Source organism: Cheilinus undulatus, linkage group 18 (genome assembly GCF_018320785.1).
Source record: "Cheilinus undulatus linkage group 18, ASM1832078v1, whole genome shotgun sequence".
Classification (NCBI taxonomy): Eukaryota; Metazoa; Chordata; class Actinopteri; order Labriformes; family Labridae; genus Cheilinus; species Cheilinus undulatus.
The window spans coordinates 36,431,206-36,437,341 of NC_054882.1; the positions used below are offsets into that span (position 1 = coordinate 36,431,206).

Here is a 6,136-nt window from a genome sequence, read left to right on the forward strand (position 1 = left end):
GTGCAGGTTCGAGTTCCACCAACAATAGTGATTGGGAAGTATGTGTGCATCTGACAGTGGAGGTTTATTCCTGATAAGCAGACAAGTGGCTCACCAAGGAATTCAGATAACAATGCCCTCACAGCAACAAAGTCATGCCCACATCACTCTCATGACTCCAGCTAGCCTCCCACTTGTTGGACAGATATATATCCCTCACTCAGATGGGCAATGACTCTCACACATAGGCCTCGTTAATCTTTTCCAAACCCTCTATGGTTAGCAACAGCAACAGCAACAGTCCTTCCGACAAGTCATGCACAAGGTCAGCTCCGGCCCAAAGATTGCCAGCTCTAGTGCTCCATCTGTTCTGTACAGGCAGAGGGGATGTAGCTCAGTGGTAGAGGGCATGCTTTGCATGTATGAGGCCCCTGCTGGTGTGTCTCCAGTCTCAACAAGGGTGTCAGTGACATGAGCAGCCAGCCACATCTCCTGTCCACTTCAGGCCTCTGACTCTTAGCAAGACAGGTGCTCTTGCTCTTGGTGCTTTTCTTGCCCTGACACCACATATTTTCCTGTATTTGACAACAATGTGTTGGTTTGTACAATACGTCCAGAAAAAGCATCTGCTGTGGTTGTTGTGGCCGAGAGGTTAAGGCGATGGACTTGAAATCCATTGGGGTCTCCCCGCGCAGGTTCGAGTCCTGCCAACAACGTTGAAGTCTTTTGACTTCTCCCAGAGACCAGGTCTCAAACAACAGATACTTTGGAGTTGCAATACATTTAGGTTTCTGCATCAGATGCAGAAAGTAGACTTGACTCAACCTGTATTGAAATGTGTTGAAGACATTATGAATGTCTTTTAAACAAGCTCACTTGTGTCGCTTCAGTTCCTCATGCCAAAGATTGCTTTTCCATTTGTGTCTAACCATGTGCTTTTTCTTGCTCTGTCTCATAAAGTATAGGTCATTGGTGATTTCATCAAGAGTAGTTTTGGCAGTCCAATCCAAATACGTAGTTTGTTGCAGAAATTCAAACAAAACTTTTGTCTTCGCGGTGGTAGAGTGTTGATCATAGTTGCATTGGAAGCAGTTGACCTGGGTTCCATTGTCAGCTATTGAAGCCAGTTCTTCTCAGCCAGAGCATACAATTGATTTGTCTTCTCCTTTCCAGTGTGTCATCAGCATGGATTATGTAGGCAGCATCATCCTCTTGATGAGCTTAAAGGTGTCATTACATCAACATATCAAGAGTCCTAAAACTCTACTGAGAAGTTATATATGAAGCAAAGTAAACTTTATTTGATCTTGATTTAAGCCGTATGGGTTAGGGTTCACCCTAGTTGTATGTAATTATTTTTATGATTTTTGTCAAAGATCACAAAAAAACTTGCTGGTGGCATTGAAGACACAGCAACATGGATGACGAACATTGGTAACCAATTTGGTCAAGTTCTAAATTGTGTGCTGACCACTGGTGAGGGTGCTGGCATAGATGACTTGTGTCAAGGGATTGTCAAAAGGTACAAGGATGCTGGAGACCCAGAGCCAGATGCTATTTATGTGGACAGAGACTGCTGCAATGAAACAGGTGTGTGACCTTCATTGTATGTATAAAGACAGACATAAGTTCATTACAGTTTTAAAGCAGTTTATTTATTTTTTGGAAGAATGTACATCTTAAGCAATCTTTGCTGGTTGGTGCCAGTTGTCTGTTTGAAACATTTCTTTAAATGCAACTCACAGTTTTTTAATGTTGTGGAAATGTATATATTGACAGTGCATTTTCATTTGTACAGGTGTAAGCCCAGTTCTCACTTGGTTTTGACCATGGAAATCCAAAGTGAGACTTGATGTTTTCCATTTTATGAGGCAATTCACCAATGGTCTGACAACTGCGAATCATCCACTCTATGGTACATTTTGCTCAAAATTGTCCAGCAGTATTTTTGAATGGGACAAAGATAACATAAGGAATCTCAAAGAAGCTAAGAAGGCAGAGTTCATCCAAGAGCATCCAGGTCATGTTCCCACAGATGCACAAGTTCTGGCCAGTTTCAGCTCCAGTGAATTGTCCCAGCACTGCCTCAGAAGAACACGAGGGGTTGAAGAGACTCATACCCTCATTCAAAATCTTCTGGACTTCATGAGGGAACTGACTGACACCACAGGTCTACACCTCATAAATCAAGAGAGCATGACACGTGTGTGGGAGGTGCAACAAAAACACTTACCTTGCATCCAAGATCCACCCGGTGTGCAACTGTACACAAATATTGGCTCAAAGTTACAGAAGGGTGACAAAACACTTGGCGTCCTGAGATGTGGCAGAGGGTCACCATCACTGAAAGCTTCCATCGTCACCAGTGCAGTTTCATCCCAGGCAAGTAGAAACTGGATATCTTTGAAACATTTCATTTTATGACTACTACTGAAGTTGTCATCACCAGTGTTAATTTTGACAGCACTTTTTAATTTAGTTTTAGTTATAGGCTGTGTCCGAAATCACTCCCTATTCAGTATAGTGCATTATATAGTGAATACGCCGTTTTGTAGTGGTGTCCGAATACGTAGTGATCAAATTCAATGCCCTATATAGGGGACTCAAAATTTCCCACAAAGCATCGCAAAAAGTAGTGACCATCCGACGGTCACTCACCGAGTAGTGGATATCCCATCATGCATTGCGTCTGCAGTCCCACCGAAGAAGAAGGAGAAAAATGGAGTAACAGGATGGACAGGTTACTGGAGAGTGGAAATTTGTCTTACAAATCTAAGTACTTTAATCAAGTTTCGATTGTTGGCGTATGTTTTATCAAGTTTATAGTAGTTTATATATATTGCAGTTTATAGCAATGTACTATGACGCTTCTGTAGCAAAAGTTGTCTAGCAACGTTAACTAACGCTAGCTAGCAGGTAATCGTAACCACTGTAACACCCATTGATGCTCCTTTTACTTAAGAATTTGAACTCTGCCAGATGCGGCAACTTTACAGTTTTATGTGTCATAGAAGCACTGGAAAATATCGGGTGTGTTTTATTCTCCTCAGGGACTGACGAAGACGTCGGCAGATTCATACGCCTGAGAGCGGAGGAGAGCTCTCTGTTTACAGGCAAAAGATTTGCCTCTGCCACTGGATGGTAGTGAGTTACCGTTTTGACGAGTTTTGTGCGGAGGATGGTCTATTGACCTGTATTTAAGATAAGACTGTTGACCCCCAGAGGGTAAATTCTGGCATTGCAGCCACAAAACAGGTGGTAAAAACACAACAGAATTGAACGATATAACTAAATAAAAGAATACAGTACGTATATACAATTTACAACCGTTGCGACAATAGTAAACAAAGTTTACAAAGTTTGTTTGCTTCTCTAATTTTTGGTGTCATTACGGAGCAGTACTGAAAGACATGGGGCCCACTGGGGTTGTAACTCCAGCCTGGGCAGCAAAAAAGTGGGAGAATTTAAAGAAGACGTAGCATCAACTGGTTACTGTTCTTTGAGTATAATCTTAGTTGTGTTTGGCATTTGAATTGAACAGTACATTCAATGTGCAATACAAATGCTTTATATTCATTGCAATGTGAACAGGAACAGATGAGCCCACCGACAGGATCTGGCACTGAATCAGGGGAGCCCTATGCTGCAACGTGGAAGTGGTTCTCACTGATGGAAGAGGCAATAGGTGGGAGGCCATCTTATATGGCCTCCATGCCTTATTGCCTCAGCCTGGAGTGAGGACCCTTCCACATCTAGGCCCATCTCCTCTGATTCAGTGCCATCTGACACAGATGAAACTCCAGAGGCAGCATCAGGGTCAGAAGAGGGAGGAGCAAGGCCAGCTAAGAGGAGGCGGTCTGACCCAATGGTGGAGCTGCTGGTGAGGGCCGAGGAGAGGGCAGAGGAAAGGGCTAGGAGAAGTGAGGCCAGGGAGGAGAGAACATTAGGTGTGCTCGAAAGAATTTTGGAAAAAATTTAAATAGGGAAATAAATGTGAGAAACACAGAAGCTTGTTTGTTTTCAATAATAATGTATTTCCATAAACAACAGGCACTGACCATTACACTGTTTTTTTTATAATTTTACATATCTACACAGCTTTTTCCATCATGTCTACACAGTTAATTCTATATATCAACACAGTTAATTCTACTTATCTACACAGCTTATTCTAAGGTATCAACAAATCTGGAATCTAACTATGATAACCGATTAATATTATAAATATACAGTGCTTAAGAAATTTATTAGACCACCTGTCGTATTTGTCTCAGAGACCATCCAGCATCATGAAGTGCTTTAATGTGGACTCGTTCATTTTCAGTGAGCTCTCCCCGTTTTACCATTTTAAACAGGAATGAGGGATTTCGAACTGAATTCACCCAAATATGAGCCGGTTCACTGGGCTTCTCTGAGAATCAAGCATAACATTCAACCATTAAAACTCATTTTTCTGTTCAGGAATGCCAGTAAATAACTATAATTTGACATATTCATCAAGAAATATTAATGTGCTTTACTATTTTTTCAAGTTTTTTGTAAATCAGTACATTTGAAAATTCATGGAGAACAATAATAATTATATTTTAGCATTAAAAATATAATTTGGGTTAAAGAGCTTCTACATATTGGTGTATTAGCCATTGCAGAAACATAAAAAATGAAGTTTGTAATTACCAATGCTGTTACTTTAGTGCAGCTGTGGCATAAACCTTATTTTGGTTAGGGTTAGGGTGGTCTAATACATTTGTTAAGCACTGTAATTTCTTAATATGAAATGATACATAAATATATGCAGAATATACAAACTAACAGGCAGCACACACATCATAGCCACATATGGCTCACATGCAGTACATTTGTAAGTGTTTTTAATAGTCATGCTCTTGTAGAGCTGGATGAGGGGTTTGAGGTGCTGAAAGAACAGCAGCCATGCACTCACGCAGTTGTTCCCCACACTGTAGGTCTGGCTGAGGCTCACAGTCTCCATCGTCTGGCTGAAGGGCCTCCTCCACAGGCTCAAGTGTGTTCCCAATCTCGCAGGCAGAAGCTGTGCAAAATGGCACAACAAGCAATGACCTTTACAGCAAAGGCAGGGTGCACTACCAGGGCCTTGAAAAATATGGATCTCCACCTGGTCTTCATGATGCCAAACGCCCTCTCAATGACACAGCGTGCCCTTGCATGGTGCCTATTGAATCTGGCTGCCACTGCAACTCTGACTGGCTCCCTGTAAGGTGTCACAAGGGTGACGGGTTGTGACATGCAGGCATAGCCACCATCTCCCAGGATACAGTAGCCTTCAGGTGGGTACAGACTCTGCACATACAGAGGGCTGTTTTTCAGTACCCTGGAATTGTGGACTGAGCCAGGATAACCCACGAATATGTCCACAAACTGACACTGGTGGTCACACACGGCCTGCATCTGGATCAAATAAAACAACTTGCTATTGAAGTAACATTGGGCATCTGCACTTGGGGGCTTGATTCTCACATGGCAGCCGTCAATACTGCCCATGACCCTGGCGAACGCTTCAGATCCAGCTAAATTGTTAAAAGCCGGCACCAATTGTTGGGAGGTCATCAGATGGTGGAAAATAGATGACCCTGTTTTTTATTTTTATTAATTTGTCTGTTACCCTGTGGATTAGGTCATGGACCGTGGAGCGTGGAATGCTGAATGCCCGGGAGACAACATGGTATGAGGTAGTACTTGCCAGCCAGAACAGGTAGACCAGAACCTCCAGGTCATGACCCCAGCCATGGTCGAACAGAGAGCGGAGGATCTGGATGAGATGGCCGATTGTGCATCGAGAGAGGCGGAAGTCTGGATGGAGATCACTTTGGCCATCATAGTACATGGTCAACACAGGAACGTGGTGGTTTATTTGACAATACTAAGATGGATGTTCACGCTGAAAGTACAAGTAAGATAGTTAGGTCCAGTATTATTTGAAGACTTCATTTGCAAAAACTGATAACTGCATTTGTGTACATTTTCATAAATCCTGTTTCTTGATGATAAAAGAAAAAGATGGAGTTACCAGTTTTTGCAAATTAACTCTTCATTTGGACACTGACAAGCTGGATAAATTGAAATGGCATTTTTCAAACAATACAGGACCTAGCTGTATGACTTTGAGCAGTGTGTCACT

General features: G+C 42.3%; 1 non-coding gene across 1 annotated transcript; it reads left to right on the top strand.

The window, feature by feature from the left end:
* Window positions 1-613: 613 nt before the first annotated feature.
* On the top strand, window positions 614-695 carry trnas-uga. The gene has a single exon. It is a non-coding gene; the product is annotated as a tRNA-Ser (tRNA).
* The last annotated feature ends 5,441 nt before the right edge of the window (window positions 696-6,136 follow it).